At 41.8% G+C, this 18,623-nt stretch overlaps 1 protein-coding gene across 2 annotated transcripts in view; it reads left to right on the forward strand.

The window, feature by feature from the left end:
- Positions 1–18,623, forward strand: part of FARS2 (phenylalanyl-tRNA synthetase 2, mitochondrial) — a 276,393-nt gene that overhangs the window by 248,676 nt on the left and 9,094 nt on the right. The window lies entirely within an intron of this gene.

Consider the following 18,623-nt stretch of genomic DNA (forward strand, 5'->3'; position numbering starts at 1 on the left):
ATCCTTCTGTTACTGTAAGCTGTTTAAGGCTCAGTCCCCATATTTAACCTCTTGCTGTTTAAGGTTTTTTTCTGTGACTTAGAAGAACACTAATTTTTAACTCACTTGCAGATGACTTCCTCCAGATCAAAGAAGCACACAATTCTTGTTTGAAATTTAACTCAGAGAGCCAAATTTATCTTTGGGTAACTTTGCAGTAGTCAGTAAGATTACCAGAAACACTAGCTAGGTTGGCGTTGTTCAGGAAGAAGCAATTTTTATTCTGAATTAAAAACTGTTGGATGAATGGCAGTTGCAGAAGTAGCAAATTACAGTGCTGGCATTTTGTTGCATAGTTAAGGTGATACAGAACCGAAGATTAATGTGATGTGAAAATAGTGGACAGTGCAAGGATGCAAATTGAAGGAAACACAGCCACAGCTCCCATGTTATTCTGAATTTAGAGTTAGACCCTAAAGGCAACCCACTGCAGCAGGAAAGAATGGAATCTCTCATAAAGGCCAAATAGGGTTTTGAAACACTGAAGCATCTGCTGTATGGAAATGAAAAGCAGAATTTGGGGGTTTTCCCAACCTAAAATACCTTTTCACAGGAAGGTAGGCTCAATCAAATACTTTGATTTTTGACAGTACAAGAAAGACATTGATTAAAGTCCTGTGAAGAGCCACCAAGACGGTCAGAGGTCTCGAGCACACAACACATGAGGAGCTGGAGTTGTCCAGGCTGAGGAAGGGAGATTGTGTAAACCAGAGCAACCTCAAGAGTGTTGTAAATTGGGAGTTCCCAGCCTCACTGGTGCAGCTGCCTTCTCTTCGGTGTTGCCTCCTCTCGCCTGACGTTGCTGTGGAGTTAGTGGGGTGATAGAGACTGCTGCGCTAAGTAAAGCTGTTGCTTGTGCCATCACTGGCCTCCACGAAGGCCATTAATATGGCAGAGGTTGCCTGTGCCTTTTAACCCCTGTCATGTTCTGCCCTGGAGCCCTAAAAGGTATCTTCACTGCAGGGTGCTTCCCAGTGAAAGGATTCTCCCATGATTAAGTCTGTATTTGAAAGCGTTGTGTCCCAGCATTATCTGGAAAGGAGAGAATCTGGATCTATATTTTTAGACTGGAGTCCTGTGCTGTCCCTTCCATCTGAGAACAGCATGCCAGCAAGGACATGATAGGATGAGCTCTCCTTTTTTCCCTGAAGGGACTACCAGTGAAGCTGGAGCACATGATCCCCAGCGCAACAGCAAAAGAGAAGTTTTGAAACATCTTCAATAACTTTTTATCCTCTCTGCAGGAGGACAGAGGTATTAATAGATCACAGAATAGTTTTCCTCATTTGATTACAAAGATAAAGCTTCTAGGTGCCTTTTTTGTCCTTTTCTTTTTTTTCATCTTTAAAGATGAAAGTTAAGTCTCCTGTTGAGGGGTTCCCCTTGGTCCAGCTGGAACAGGGATTGGCCACTATTTCTGTGTTAGGTAATGAAAAGAGATTTATGAAAAAAAGGTTTGGCATTTTGAAGGTGGTGGGTTTTTTTTTCTTTTCTGTCTTTCTTTCTGATGTGTGTTAACATGGTGGTTTTTCAGTGTCATGAAAGTGTTCAAGAGAAAAGACTCTTCCCCCAGAGATTAAATGTTGCCAATGTACTTCAGCTTTGACTAGCCTATAAATGTGACTGCAGAGGTTTCATAAATGCTGACCTCATCAAAAGGACATTCTTAATATCTATTGCTATAGCAGCTGAACATTTAAATTGCAACCTACAGCCTTATCTATTTTCCTTCCTTAGCCCTTTGCTCCTTGTTGGGTTCATAGGATGGCAAACTGGCTGATCGGAAATATCATCTGTAATTGAATTCAGTAAATCCACTTGAATTGGCATAATTACATCTTTGAAAGAAAATTTTCCCCTTGATGAGTGGTATTTTTGTTTTACAAATGAAAATATTGGGGGTTTACTGCATTAAATCATAACAAAATGAAAATTCTTAACAATTTTCCGAGTCCAGCTCTGGATCTGATCCTGTGAGCTGATACATGTATTCAGCTCTTAGTGAACCTAGAGAGGGAGATAAAGACAATTGCAAGCTGCAGATCAGATTCTTATGCCAAATGTCCAAATGAAGGTAAATTCCACACTCACACAAAGTGAATTCTTCCCGAATACGAATACAATTATATTTCTTCAGCTAAGTGTTTAACAAAGACATTGCAGCGTGGAAAATGTTAGATAAGCTTTATCTAAGTGCTAATAAATGAATGCTTCCATTATGCAGAAGGTAAGTCCAACATATGACATAGTAAATGTCCTGAAAAATATACGTTGCATTATTGGATAGGGTTTTTGTTCTATTCGTTGCTGAACAAAAAGCGTTTCAAAGCCCGTGAATAATGATTTAACAACTTCATACGTAACGTGTTTAATATACTACTTTTTCTACTTTTCTATTAAATTAGTACATTGGGTGATTTAGTGATTTCTGTTTAGACCTAGCCAATGTCTGATAGGATTTGCATCAAGACAGTAATAAAATTAAAACAATAAATAAGTAGTCCAGCATATTATTTCAATATTAGCTTAATCCTTGCCCCGACTTATCGAGGATGATCTTTATTATAGATCTAAAGGGCATGGAATTAAAAACTGTATGAATTAGCAGAAGAATCCAAACTAGTGGTGAAAGTTGATTTTGTAGCACGTGTGCTTCCTTGCATGGCTAAGTAGGAAGGTTGTGTCCTTAGAGCCAATAAAAACAGCTTTGGGGGAGATGGCAGGCAGAGGGAAGAGCGTGCAAGTGCTGGACTTCCACTTCAATATGTTCTTATGTCTACGGGCTTAAGTGGGTGAGCTGAAATGCAGGAAGCAACAACCACAAACTTGTGCCTAAACTTTATATCCTGATGTGCACCAAGCTCATCCAAACAGGAGGCGATATTCTCACATTAGCCGTCCATTTCCCCTCTGTCTCCAGAACGAACTGTGGAAAAGCCTTCCTGGTGATCTTCTAGAAGAAAAAGATACAATCTCCTCAAAGAGAGCGTTGCAAACCAGCAGCCTGTTAGCGAGTTGCAAAAGGGAAGAAGAAAAATGTGCAATGGCCCCTACTGCCAGCCCTGTGACATCCACTGGGGCAGGTGGGAGGGTGGTGACTATCTGCCTGAGCGAATTTCATGTGAAGAGGGCATGACTGGAAGTTGCTCTTCCTCACATTTTGCGACCAGGCTCCTCTAGACATCCCTGCAGCACTGTGTGGGTGCCGGGCTCTGGGCTTGGCATTCCCCAAAGGCCAGAGCTTAAACCTTGGATTGGGATTTTGACAGTTTCACGGGTGGAAGGAAGACGATTTAAATCTCTCTTTGCAGTCAGAGAGCTGGCTAAATCACCATGCAAGCACTTTTCTTCTCTCTGGCTTTTCACAACAGGTCTATTTGCTTTGATTTTGTGTGTTTTCATGGCTTCTTCTGTTAGGCACCAACAGAAGAGCCGCAGTTCACGTTGCAGGAGAACTCAGCAGGGGTGGCTCCTCAATTTTGTGGTTTGTTTTTTTGCCTTTGTAAAGGAGAGTATGGGCTCTGAAGCATCTGTCTATCCGCCTTCCTTTCTGCCGTAGTCTAAACTGTGTCTTGTGTAACATTAAAATGTGCATTCAGTGCTCATCTTTTTCCAGTAGAGGTAGCAGCCTTTGCAGAAAGGCAAGCTTTGCACTGCTTTGCACAACCTCCTCTTCTGGAAAACCAATACAGAAAATCTCCAGGGCAGTTCATCAAAACAGATGTATGAAACCTTCAGGGGACACCCTTCTCCCAAAAATAGGCCTTTCCTCTATATGCACACAGACATGTTCCTGTAAGCAAATTTTCCAGAGACATCTCTGACGAGCAGTTCCTTTTTGTGTCTTCCATGTGATGAAAATCTCCCGCTTCATTGAATCGGGATCAACAATTCCTGCTTTAAACATCAGCTTGGACTTGATTGTGCTAAAAGAATATTTTCCTTCTGGGTTTTGGGAAACACCTTATTCAGGCAGGAGTTCTTAACAAGCCCTGCAATACCCACATTTGGCAAGTGTGCGTGTTATAGGTGCACCTGGAGTCATTCAGGTGTCCAGGAGTGCAGTTTGCTTGGTTTTGCACCTGGATGTAGTGATGTAGTGTCATAGCTGCAGACGTCTCCCACCAAAAAAATATAAAGTTAAAAGAGATTTTATTAGTTTTATTTAAGCTGTTGATTCTGTAGTAGTTTTTTGCCTTTTGAAGGAGTACATGCTCAATTCCTCATCACAAGGGATACTGCCTGCAGCACTGTAAAGAAGCAGGAGGAAAGCTGTAAGGCTGCTGCTCTTTCAGCACACAAGAAAGAGAGGTTCACGGAAGGAGTGAAGCCTGGTGGGCTTGCAGCTTTTGAAATCCATCAGTCATACCTCCACTGGCAGCAAAGGGAGGCTTGCAGTGTCACCTGATGCTGCTCTGTTGAGTACGGGAGGACCCCAGTCCAGGACCCCAAGCATGTATCCCTCTGGCATTTCCTTCCAAGCTAAGACTTAAGCGCATATTGGTTACCAGCTTCATGCGATCTCCTTCATGCCATCCCACATCTCCCTTATCAGTTTACCCACCTCCATCGGTTTACCTACCCTACCTTCAAATTTTGTGGGGTTACTCCTTTTCCTTTCAAGTGGAGTCAGTGAACATGCCCTCCTGCTTACACTTCGTCTGATTTTCCTCTGTGATCTTACAGGGATTTATGGCGTGGGATAGATAGATGCGACACTTTGCTAGGTCTGCAGCTCCCTCCATATTCTGAACATTCAGCATTAGATTTTCGGTTCTGCTTTTCATGGTAGTACTGGGCATCTCACTGACTTCAACAAAACCACGCTAATAGTGAGGTGATATTTGTGTTGTGTCAAGTGTCAGAATTTGGCATCTAGTAACTTCCCCTCTAGGGAATAAATATATATATACACATATGGGGTTTTTTGCTTCCCACCTACCTTTCCTTTCCAAATTCCCTTCCTCAGGGAATTTCACAAATAAATTACTGATAATCAAGGCATAGAGGAGCAGACTGAAGAGTAGGGTTTAAAAATAGTTTGACGCCTGTAAAATGGATCATTTTCACAGCTAAAGTATTTTTACTCTTGTCTCAGAGGAACGTTGAAAGTGCAAGGAAAATGTTTTTGCAACAAAAATTACTGGCAATTTTCAGCTAACACAAAAGTATTGGAAGTACTTGTGTTTTTTTTTTTCTTTCTGAGCTCTACTTGAGCGCCATTCTGTTAAATATAACAATATATAGTTGTATTATAGAATATATGTACTAAATAACACACATCAGTTAGAACTGTATTTCCATCTTCCCAATTGCACTTACTTTGCTTTTCACCATAAAGATTTACCAGTATGAAAGTTAAACCAAGATACATAGTTGTTTCCCCAAAATTCAATTCCAGTAGTTATATGAGTTCTTTGTGCTTTTTCAATTAATTATGTGGAAAATCACAGTTGTCTCTTTAAAAATCTAAATGCAGATGGAAGATATAAATAAAAGGCTTGCCTTGCTTTCAGAAAGCCTGTGCATGAGCTAGTGTGAGGACAGGGAGCAGTCTAACACAGCAGTACAGAACCCAATGCTGGCTGCAAACTTTCCCAGGAAGCGGGGCAGGTTCACTGTGTGTGAACATCCCCGCGGTCACCTGCAATCAGTTATTTAATCATGGCTCTTTTTTGTCATCATTTGGTGGCTATGGCATTTCTGAAAGGAAATATAAATTAATCAGATTCTCTTATGCCTCCAGCCAGACAAACATCCCAAATCCCGCAAGCCTCTGCTTGTTCTCCCGTGGATCTCTCTAACTATGAGGAACAGAAAAAAATTTACTTACAAAATGAATGTATTGCAAGGGGAACTCACTTCAGTGTTCTCTGCATTCTCATACGGGGTACAAGCAAGCAGTATCATTTTCATTGCAATAACTCACACTGAAGTTAATCAGAAGAATATGAAGGATGTTTTCAGTGAAACCTAAGACAGGCCAGGTTAAGACTTTCAAGTGTTGGTCCTAGGCAGTACCCGCTGAAGATGTCATATCTTGCACTGGCAGTTGCTTATTAGAGCCCAAAGCAGGTAGGAGCTGAGCTGGCAAGTTTGGTCCTGGAACTGTGAGCTTAGGCTGTGGCAAAAGCTTGTATTTTGATTAACCATTCCCAGTCTTCTCTCCTGCACTCGTCCCATCCCATTATGGCATCCGAATCAGTGAACTAAATCAGGAGACTGATCTAGCTGAAAACTTGTTCTCCAGAAGTGATCAGGGGGAGGGTTGTGCTTCAGGCACATGATTATCTTTTGTCTGCACAACCAGCTGTGTGGCCACCAAAGCAGGGCTGGTGCTGCCACAGCAGCGAGAAGGGCATGGGATGCTTCAGCTGCTGTTGCTGTTGAAGACCTTGCTGCCTGCTCTTTCTGGAGGAAGAGGCTGTGGTATTTGCTGTGGAAGGAGAATAATCCGTGGCTTTGGAGGATATCTAGCAGAGAAGTCACACAGATGCCCTTTACCTTCTCTCGGAGACTGTCCTTCTCATGCAAAAATAGTTGGTTACTGCTTTTCAGTTCTGCAGGTAACCTTTGCAGCCATTGCCACATCAAAGATTACAGTTTAGACTAATCATATTTGTGTTTGGACCTGCTGCTCTCCTCACCATGATGGATGAGGGGAAACAGACTTTTTGTCAAGCTTGAGGGTGACAGCTAGTTATTGCTCTCAAGTCTAATGAACTGCCCATTTAGTTTGCTCAGATGTTTCATAATAGACTGCTTTGCTCTGTATTGAAACATCTGATGAAGAGGAGATTTTAAAAGATAAGATATTACTTCAATAAATATATTGTAAAGCATTTATGCATAAAGTTTTACCCTCCTAATTTTCCAAGGTTCATAATGGAAGTTTTGCCTTAGCATGTGCTGCCGCTCCCCACTGCCAGATTAACTCTGAGAAACCACGTTGTCTGACGTAAGAGTTGAGTAGTCCTGCAGCAGGACTACAGGTGTTCACAGAGATGGTCCTGCACCATGTATGTTTATATTTCCCTCTCCACGGATTTCAGAGCCCTGAATTTGGACAGGAGCTTCTACTGAATTGAGCTGCTTAGGAAGGCTAAGTGAGATGCCTATTCTATTCACAGGCAAAAAGGTTAAATGATTCATTGAATGACATTCAGCAAGTCCTTGTCACTCACCGTCCTTCTCAGCCCTGCTTCCCCTTCTGGTATCCTGCTATGGTCAGAGACGAACATGTTAGTTTAGCCAGCCCAGGCTGCTATAAATAAGGTATGAACTTGTAATTGGAGTTGATCCCATTTTTGTAGCTGAATGAATTGCCACCTCTCTGCTCGTCTGCATAGGCTGGAAGTTTTAACATTCCTAAATATTTTTTACTGGAGCAGTTTAAGCTGATGCGTTTTATTGTATTGCTGGTATGGACAGAAACATGGACACAGTTGCTTTCAGCAGTTCAGCTGATGACTGGTAACTCATTCTCTGTAGCTCAAGCATCACAGTATGTGGGTACACTGAAATTTCATTTTGGCATTGTCTGTAATTCTTCAGATATTCTTCTTGGTTTCTAGCAAAAGATCAGCTAGTTCTTTCTGTCGGTGCTTTGCTTCCTCGAGCCTGCTTTCAGTGCTGCTTTCTACCTCTTAAAACCAAGTGTGCCTAGCTTCTGCTCGTTGGAGAATGCAGAGAAGGCAGGCGTGCTTCTCCTGAGTAGAAAGGACAAAGCTAGTGAACATCATGGTTACTATGTGTGCATAGATATGTTTGTAGCACTAGAGAGGATAAATTTTCAGCAAGGCACAGATGTGGTTAATTTCTTGACTAAAACCAGTTTCTATTCTTTCAGTCCAGTCCATTCATTCTTTTAGTGGTAACCTTTGCAAGCCTTGCAACACTTCAACTGGGATATCTGTAGTCCAGTGATGCAGGGGCGAAGGGGAGGTATGCCATATGCCAAATTTAACTGTTAAGATCATTTGCCATCAGAATTTCAGTACCAAATGAATCAAGTTCATCTAGATCAAGTTGATCTTTTGTGGTATTCTGTTTGAGATATGTAATGGAGGAAAAAATATGCCCCTTGTCAAGGGTCCTTAAAAGGGTTGGAAAGTCAAAAAAAGGCACATCAAAGGTGCTATTGATATGAAGCTGAAGGAGAAGTACCAAGTGCAAACACAGCAGAGACGGAACTGGGAATCGTCTCCAAGTCTGTCCTATGCTTCTGTGATTTGCATGGTGTTTCCAGGGGGTTAGAAGTGAGGGTGACCATGAAGTGAGTACCTCTGTGCTGAAAGTAGTTTTTTGGTATTTTTTGCAGCTCCTTTCCTTTCAGTTTCCCAAGTTACTTCAATTGGCTCCATGTACAGGATTCACAGCTCAATGCCAACAAATGCCAAGCCAAAAAGAAAGTAAAAGGGAAAAAAAAGAGTGGGGAAAAAAAAAAAAAAAGAAAAAAAACCAAAACTGAGAGTAGTTTCCATTAAAAAAACAAACAAACCAAAACCAAAACCCAACCACAAAACCCATAAGGGCAGTAGAGTGACCATGTGTAATGGTCATGAATGTCACACTGCTCGAGACAGCGCTGCAGGTGGGAGTAATGCTCTGATTCTTCCTGGGGTGAGTGTGCAAGGACATCTTCAGAAGAGATGCTTGCTTTATATGCGATGCTGTCAATGTCACCTTTGAGGAAGATCACCAGAGACACTTATTTATTAGTGAATATTCCTCTCCCATCCAGTTTGACTGCCTTTGTCCCTTTTCCCACATGCTGTAGAGCCGCTGCAGAGACCACCTCTTGCCCTTCAGCAGAGGGAGTGAAGAAGATGTGGTTGCCCCTTGCTGCTTGTCCTGCTGTTCTGTGCAGCGCCGCAGGCTGATGCCACACGGGGCAGTGGGCGCTGCACAGGTGCTGTGCAAGGAGCCTTCATCTCCAAAAGCCCCAGCGCTGCATCCCTGAGGATCAGCAGAGAGCAATTCAGCGTGCTGCCTGGGAAGTGCCAAGTGCTGAGATACTGAATATTCAAACTAAACTCAGTGGCTTAATACAAGGGTGAGAAATCATAAAAAGGAGTGCTCTTTGCTGCCTCTGCCTCTCTCTCTTATGATATTTTTTAAATGGCTGAGTTGTGCCAAAAGATACAAGTTGTCTTTGAAACAATTTCTAAGTGTAAATGTGACATTTCCTCCACTAATCACACTTTTTTCAGGTGAATAGAGTTTTCTGACTAGCTCAGCCTTGGGTCTTTGCTTGAGTAGTTACTCCAGAATGAATTATATCCATAGTGATGCTTTCGTAAGTTCTTCTCTTTTTCATGTTAAGGGATCAGCTCATTTAGCATCTCAGTTTGAATGTGAAAATATTCTAAGAGGTGAAAGATCAGATCAGTGATTTATGTGTAGTACCCAGCATCCTTCTCCCCAGTCCTGATTTTACTTTGAGTTGATGTCATAACAGATACATCAGTGCAGTGAACATACTGTATTTTTTCCCAAAACATTAAAAATCCATGCTAATTTCATGCCCGCTAATTCTCAATCACAGGACATCTTTAATTAAAAGATAAATGACAAAATAATGTTAGTGTGGATGCTGTATAATTGCAGCTCATTATTTTTTATCATTAATCTTTTATTTTTGAAAAAATCATGTACATGTATGCCCATTTCCATCTTCTTCTCTAACCAGAAGTAAACCACTCAATGTGTCTAGCCATATGGATTTCATATGCCATTCAGAGCAACCCAGTCTTATATGGTAATGACTCAACAACTTACTGAATCCAGTTAGCAGCTTTATAGATCATAACTCAAAGTATCTCATAGATAGGTTTCATAACAGTCCCACTTAGATTATCTCACATCCTCCAAGTAACTATTCATTAAAGGCAACCATGCCTTCTATCAGCAAAGGGGTGATTCACCGTTAGGGTTTCTTTCTCTTGATCCCCACACCCTACTTCTGTCCAGCCTTGCTTCTTAATACCCAAATCCAAACAGTCAGCTTGGGCTGACATCCCACAACAGAGAGGAGGAGTTAAAGGCAATGGTCTTGAACAGATTCGTCTTTAATGGAAGATGAAGCATTGCTGCTCTATTTGATGAAATACTGAAAGAGCAAGCTTACAAGCACAAGTCTGGATTTCCAGGGTCTGTATTACATTTGCCAGAAGGAGGAACTTTGCTTGCATGGAATGAAATTTGTGCTAGAGCGGAGGCTGTACGAAGGACCCTAGATACATAAGGTCTGCTCAGACCATTGACCTGAGGCTTAACTGGTGGCAAAAGAGTTTGCACTGTTGCAAAGATCAGCTGTCACAGCTGTTCTTGATTACCTCTTCTCATGCTGCCCTGAACAGATTCATTTTCTAACTAAACTGGTGTATCATCATTTTTAAGAAGAGGATCCGACTGGCTGCTTCTGCTGATCCATTTTAAAAACATTGCTACCCAGGGACCTGTCCCTCTTGTTTTGTAAAACATCAGCTGAATCCTCAGTGGCAGAAAGAGATGTCATCCCATTGCCTTCAGTGGGAACAGGTCAGGAGATTGGACTCTGTAGCATCTGGGGACAGCCAGATGGGTTTTTTCCCTTTTTCCCTCTCCCTTATGTCCAAGTCTCATTTTGAACATAATGTATAACATGTTTTTACATTAACTTTTTGGGGGAGAAAAAAAAAGGAGGATGGGATTTAGTACTTATGTGGTTTCAGTGAATTACCAGCTTGTGATTTTAGCCCCTGTTTCCGCATGCTTTCTCCAGACAGCATAAGTCTTGGTGTGTGCTGTACTCACCCGCGCTGTGCTGGCACAGTGACTGGTGTGGCCATTCAAGGAACCAGATTGGGAATCTAAGGGTTTTTTTCTTTTTCTACCTGGTCATTTTTCAACCACATCAGCTCACTAGTGTGGTATCATGGTTTAACCCCCACTGGCAACTCAGCCCCACACAGCCGCTCGCTCACTCCCCTCCAGTGGGATGGGGCAGAGAATCAGAAGAGCAAAAGTGAGAAAACTCGTGGGTTGAGATAAAGACAGTTTGATAGGGAAAGCAAAAGCTGTGCACCCAAACAAAGCAAAACAAGAAATTTCTTCACTACTTCCCATTGGCAGGCAGGTGTTCAGCCATCTCCAGGAAAGCAGGGCTCCATTATGTGTAACGATTGCTTGGGAAGACAAAACACCATCACTCTGAATGTACTTCCCTTTCTTCTTCTTCCCCCAGCTTTATATGCTGAGCATGATGTCATATGGTATGGAGTATCCCTTTGGTCAGTTGGGGTCAGCTGTCCCAGCTGTGTCCCCTCCCAACTCCTTGTGCCACCCCAGCCTACTCGCTGGTGGGGTGGTGTGAGAAGCAGAAAAGACCTTGTCGAAACCATCCCTATGCTATCAATACTGTTTCCAGCACAAATCCAAAACACAGCCCCGTAGTAGCTACGGTGAAGAAAATTAACTCTACCCCAGCCAAAACCAGCCCATGTGGTTCATCACACATGCATCCCCTCAGGCTGATGTGCTGATTTCGTACAGTAGGGCAAATCTGAGAAGCAGGGAGAAGCACCTGGAGACAGGATTGGAGAAGGGTTTGTGCGAACAGCACTGCTGCTCAGTTTTATTGACTCACCCACGTGCTACTAAAACACTCACCCAGTATTTGGGTGAAAGAAGATAGATACAGGCTCAACCTTTAAAAACAAAAAAAAAAAGGAAAAAAAAAAAAGACTCAAAGATCGATCCAACACAGTATGGATCTAAGCATGGACTTTGTAGGTGAATGCTGAGTCTGATCCAGATTCTTTCATTGCTTTCCTGTGGAGTTTCTGTGATGTGTTGTGGATATACAGAATCAGAACTGGGACCTATTGAGATACAAGAGCCTAAGCTTGTCCCTGCCAGTGCAGATGTGGTAGCAATATGAGAAAGCTCTCATCCAGCTTAGAAGTGCTTGTAAATGTTTCGACTGTCCTATAACTGTCCAAGTCCTGTGCAACCTATGCTTTGGACTGATGCTTCAGCTTCTGTGGTGGGTTTATCCTAGCGAAGAGTGAAATCATTTAAAGCTTTCCTAATATTGATGCTAAAGTAAAAAAGTAAAAATCACAATAGCATCAGGTATCATGATACAGATTAAATCCAGTGGATGAAAAGTGTGCGGGTTTCAGGAGTGGGATCTGCAGGTGTCTCTCCTTTTATCTGCTTCATGTTACTCAGATATCTGTTCTTACTGGGTTGTCCAAACTGTGTCTCTGTGTCTTCACCTTTTTGTAGAGACTACAGCACAAAATGTCACAGAGGTATTGTAGTCTCCCTCTTCTTCCTTTTAAGAGCTAAAGCATTTCCTCTGACATCTCTTCCATTTTAAGGAGGTATATGCCCTCACTGAATCCACACACCCAGAACCTGTGTTTGTTCACCCATCCCTGCAGAGAGGTGGTGTCACTGGCTGGGGAGAAGGGTTTGTGCATGTGATTGCAGTGGAGAGATAGGGTGGATGTAGGTGATTCAGAAGGGAGCCTGAGTAGTGTTGCAACCCTCTCATAGGTATTAATGCATAATTATTTTCGTATTCTCTGGTACATAATTATTTTCAAAACACAATGCTAGAACACCAGCCATCTTAGGTAGGTGGGACAAGAATTAGGCAAAGTAGGGAACAAACTCTGCTGATCTTAATGGTGTGACCTCCAGGTGATAGTTGGCGAGGTGACTGTTCAGGTGTAGCTACCTCTAATCTCAGAAGAGGCATCTCCTTCCTTGTTTGCTGCTGTAGTTCAAACGGAGAAGACCTACTAGCAGAGATGATGGTGTTTAAGGTCACACCAACAAATTGCTGCATCTTATGTATAATAAATACCTGTCTCCTCTTCTGTAACTCTGAAGTCAGTAATGTAAGAATAACTTGAGTTCATTTCAGTTAGCTATCTGGATTAATAGTTGCTGAGTGCAGCTGTGTGCAACCTACACTGGTTTACCTACAAGCAAGGTAGGTATGTGGGACAGTGGTGCAGGAGCCTGTGGCATGTATGAGTCTCTCTACTATGACTTAGACAATGGTGTCAAGAATTTGATATTTTTTGAGAAAAAAGGAGAGTATATGTCTTAAGCCTGTTTAAGAGAGTCTCCAGTTCAGGGAACAACAGACTGCAGTACTTTCAAAGTAGTACATGCCCCCATTAAGCCATTCTTTGTTACTGTACAGGCATAAGTCATAAATAGTTTATTTGTTCCTTGTCAAGTTCATATTTCATGTAAGAACCAAAGAACACATATGCAATGGAATTTTTATGAGATCAACATTTAATCCTTGAGAAAGATTTAGTAAACACCAAGATTTCCCCAAAACTGGTGATCTTATCAGTCCAAGCAAACTTGCAAAGGTTGATAAAAAACTAGCCTTTGCAGCAATAGCTATGAATGTATATTTACACATATATACACATATTCTTATACAAGTACCTGGGGTTATTTTAACTTGTAGCAGAGTCGTGGCCTCTCACATTCTCTGCTGCAAAAGGCAGTGTAAGTAGAGAAAATGAAAGGCAACTCCTTCCTCGCAGGAAGAGGTAAGGAGGAGGTACAATAAGTGAATACAGAAGAGCAAGTGAGAATGGGGAGGCAAGGATAACATGCGAGTACAAGGGAAACATGGCTGCTTCTTCAGAGTGTTATATGGAGCCTCTGTAAGATGAGATTTCTCTTATGTTTCTATGTATTTCTGTTACGAGATTAGCCAATCTCCAGTATGTCCTTGGCCATGTTATTTCCTCTGCATTTTTCAGTCTCTTCACCTGCAACAAGGCATAAAGTTAATCAGCTTTTATGTTAAAAGGCCCTAGTCCCCAGAGTTGTTGTCCTTCTCAGGGCCAACCAGCCTTCATCCAAGGACTAATGTCTCAGATGTGTCCTAGTCCCTGGACTTCCCCAAATTGCCTTGGGGTGCAGATTTCCAACAGGTTTGTTTGCCACATTGTTTTGTTAGAAGAAAGACTTTGTCTTTATTTTAAGATTGCCTGGGGTTGAATGTGAACTGGGGAAGCTGAAAGCAAAGGGTCAACTTCTTGATATAAACTCAGAAAAGCATAAAAGAGGAAGATGCAGTTCAGCCTATCAAAAATATGCAGCATTTTCTTCCTTCGAGCTTTCCTAAGTCATGTCTCAACGCTGAAGCAAAGGGGACAAGCAGCTGAGTGACATTCTCCCTTCGGGAGTGCCCACTTACAGTGTGGACTTTTCTGGGGTTTTTGTTTGGTTTTTTGTTGGCTTTAGGCAGTGAAAGGTAACTCAGCAGCACTTTGCTCTCCTGTCTGCTCTATTTCAACATCGGCCTATAAGGCTAATGAAAGAGTTGCCGGCCTAAAGACTTTACATCGTTTTCAGGGAATGCCTTTCCCATCTCGGTCTGTTGGTCTCTGCTGTTCCCCTTCAGAAGTTTTTCCCTGTTTGCTTTATTTCCTGGGAATCTAGTGTTGGTAACACAGAGCTCTTTTTTCAGGGATAACAGCGAGGGTTTGTATTTCCTACTCCTTGGCTCCCTGAACTGGGCCGTTTTCCCTATATCCTTTTAATGCAACAGGATAAACAAACACACCAGGTGTATTCAGGTGGAGCTACAAGGAGATGTCTTTGTTACTCAAGTAACTTTCTGCCTTTTAAAGACCGTCACGTTATTTTATGCTAAAGAGCTGAAGAGTACTGCCACCTAGTTCATCCTCCTACTCCAAAACAGGATCAGCTCTACTTATAGCATTCCTGACAGACACTTGTATAACCAGTCCTCAAAGATTTCCAGCAATGGGGACCCCACCACCTTTGCAAGCAAATTTTCAAGCTGAACATTTCTGCAATGTGAGCTCATTACTTTCGTCTCCTGCTGCTTGTGAATGTTGATGAACAGATTATTACCTAACTGTGCAGCAGCACTTTATATATTTAAGGGTGTTTTCATGCTCTCTCTTCTTTAGACTGAGCAACCCCTGTTCTCTCAGTCTTCCCTTATAATCTGTGTTATCTAGACATCTGCTTGTTCTCATTGCTCCCTGGTGATCTGCCTCCAGTTGCCTCACATCTTTCCGAGGTGTAGAAAGAGTACTTCAGCTGAGCCAGTAGCAGCGTTGAGTAGGGCAGAAGGATGTCACTCCAGCTGCATTCCAGCAGTTCGTCCCAGAGTGATGTTTGCTTAGCTTAAAGCAGCACAACAGCATCACAGGTTGACCTTCAGCTTGTGATTCCACGTGGCCCTTAGATGCTTTGTACAGAACTGCTGTATGCCTGGTTGTTCCCCATCCTCCGTGCATGCAGCTAGTTGTTCCTGGCTAAATACAGAAGATTACACTTGTCCTGGCTGAATTGCATCCGTCAGCTTTTCCAGTCAAAATCTAATCTTGTCCTCAGGTATCCTAACTGTTTAATCCAGCTTAAGGTAATTTACTGGTTAACAAACACTTCTGCTGAATCACCTATTCCATTAATGAAAATATTCCATCATATGGGAGCCAGGAACCCTACAAGAAGGATCCTTCAAATTTCGCTATGAACTGTGGATAAATGCTTCCAGAAACAACAAATTATTGGCAGCTACTCCAGCCATTTGGAATATCACCTTCTAGTAGTAATCATTTTGATCACCAGTTTTCTCATCTACCTTCGTGCAACTCCCTCCAAGGAGAAACACTTAGGAAGACAGATTTTTTACTACCTGATTTTACAAACTGAATTTAGTGTTTTTCTTCTTTTTTTTTCACTTTTTGTTATAATTTTTAAAAAGTTTTCATAAGATTTTTCAACTTTGTCTGATGTTTGCAACTGCCAATGGGTCCATGTTTTGTGGCATATTGATCTTAGACCATTTTTTCTTTCCTGCTTTACTTGTCTATCAGTATATGTGTCATATGCACATACACACCCCTACACACACACCTACCCTTCATGATGTTTGCTACTTCCTGCAATTTATTGTTTCATTTATTGGCTATTGATTTATTAGCCTGTTACCCCTTAATAGAGGGAAATCAGGTTGTTTTGACTACATTTGCTCAATACATCCATGTTTTCTATTTTTTTTTTTATTTCCATTGTGTGCTTACAAGTGCTTTGGTTATCTGCACCAGAGTCTTTCTGGGAATTTAAAGTAAAAGCAAATGACGAATAGCTCCTATGGCTTCCTAGGTTTTTTTTTTTCCATTTTCAAAAATAAGCACTTTGTTTGACCTCTTCCAAACATTTGGTACCTTACTTGTCCTCCATGAACTCTCAAAGACAAGTAGTAACAGCTCTGAGATTTCTTCTGCTCATTCCTAAAGTATCTTAGGGCAAAGTTCATCCCTTGGACAATTTCAGAATATTTGATTTACTCTAATGCTCCCTGTGTATTCCCCATTCTGGGCTGAAATCTTATCCGTCCTTTGCTGGTATTATTTCCTGCTAGTGAGAGGATCATCTGGCCTCTTTTAGTAAGTCTTAGCAAAAATGGTATTTTGATCTTCCTAGTGTGATGTCTCAATGGCTTTCTTTCCTTTCTTGAGTGGCAGGCCAATAATTTCTTTGTACGTAGAGAATGATGCATCTCATTTTGTGCCCTGACCTTTTAGTCTTCATGCTCACATGGTGTCTTATTGCGTGATGCTCATATCATCTTACCATAGGAGGTGTTCACTATGCATATGTCCCATCACTTTCCCATTTTTCTTTTCGTTTGTCTTTTCATAAAGAGTAGCCATGATATTTTAATATCATGCAACATGTCAAACATAGCAGTTAGAGTTTTCCAAACTAATGCTCGTTTTGACAGCTGTAAAAGTTCTGGCCAGTGCACCCGATAGGTATATATTGTCATCATTTGGCTAGTTTCTATGGTACTGTGACATTTCCCCCATCATTATATTCAAAATAACCAGGCAAGCCTCACCTACAAGACATGGCCTCTTTATCTGTCATTGTGGTCCAAATGTATTAGGGTGGATGATCTACTTAGGGATGTGGTTTAATGGGGATTAGGGACGGTTGGACTCGATGATCTCTAAGGTCTTTTCCAACCTAGAAATCTATGAATCTATGAATCTATTTACCTGTGCTAATGGGCCCCAGCAAGAGATACGTTTAACATCTAGACAGTTTTCCTGTGTGTTAACAGCAGTTTAATCTGCTGGCCAGTAGTTATCCTTACTTTGAGGACTTTTTCCGAGTTGGCTTCCCAAGGCAGCAACTGTCAGAACAGCAATGAGAACAGGTTTCTTGTGACTGTCTGTGTGGAACCACGCTGCCCTCGGGGAGGGAAAGTGGGGAATTTCTGCATCTCCAAAACAAATCCAGTTAGCCAGATTAAGGCTTGTAAAACCTGACAATTCTGAGAGGAAAAATAACGTATGGACTGGAAGGAGATAGTGAACAACACTTAATTGTGCAAGTGGCTGCAGAATTTCCACCAGGCTTAACAGATATTGTAAGCAGTCCCATTGAGAAACCCCCTGTGTTTGCACACACAGAGGTACGAACGTTTTTCAGTTGCCTTCTAGCTCTGTAGACTGCCCATGGGGGCAGGTGCTTTCAATTTGTTCCTTTTACACAAAAAGGGCAAGTGATTTCTTTTAACTTCTGCTTTCAGTTTTTAAGTCCCTCCTGTCTTCTGGTCTCCAGTTAACCCATCTCTTCCTGCTCCCTTCTTCTTCTCCCCCTCCTGTTTCCTCCTGATTTGGGATTAGTTCGTCACGTAACAACCAGCATGTTTGGTTATTCTGATGTTGGCTCTGCACCGTTCCCTGCCCTGTCCATGGTGTATGGGGTGAGTTGCTTTTTCCTGCCGTAGCCTGTTTTGTTTCCAGGGCTGCTGTACAATTTGCAGAAAAGAAGGGTGACTGTGTGCGTGGGAAGAGTTAACTTCAAAGAAGGGTAACTCAAAAAGTTCAATTTGCTGCGTGACCTTGGAATAATCATTCAGGTTCTTGATCTGAGTCCAAAGCCATGTCCCTCTTTACCTCAACTCTCAGCAAGTGTAAAGGGAACTTAAACACCCAGCTCCTGGACAAAACCACTAATCTCAAGGATGAAAACTATACAAGCACCTGAAACAGCATCCAGTCCTTCCCATCCACCTGTCTGCCACCTAACTTTGTAGACCGTGATTTCTGCCAGTGCTCAATGGCGATACTTCTGAACGAGCTGTCACTCCCATCCATCTTCATTTCTCAGGAGAACGAATTGTTTCGAATTCTTGTATAAATTCCCTTTTTGCTCAATTATGAAATATGTTTTAATTTGGCAGCAATGTTATTTTTAGTAATACTTTTTGTAGCCTTTAGTATTAACATCTAGTTGGGGGAAAAAACTGCTAAATATTTATAGTTCTCTTCTTTGATCTTTCACTCAGAAGAACTGAAAAGGTATCACACTTAACATTTTTACTATAAATATTTTAGATAGCATTTGAAAGAGTCCAAATTCACCTCTCATGTTGGATTTGTTCGGATTATTGAGATAGGTTGTCACTCTTCCATGCTTCCAGACGGCTTTTGAGTTGCCAATGGTTGGAAACTTTTGAGCAATACTGTTGTGGCTAATGACCAGTGACGGAATCATTAATATTG

Source organism: Tauraco erythrolophus, chromosome 3, assembly GCF_009769465.1.
Source record: "Tauraco erythrolophus isolate bTauEry1 chromosome 3, bTauEry1.pri, whole genome shotgun sequence".
In the NCBI taxonomy this organism is placed as follows: domain Eukaryota; kingdom Metazoa; phylum Chordata; class Aves; order Musophagiformes; family Musophagidae; genus Tauraco; species Tauraco erythrolophus.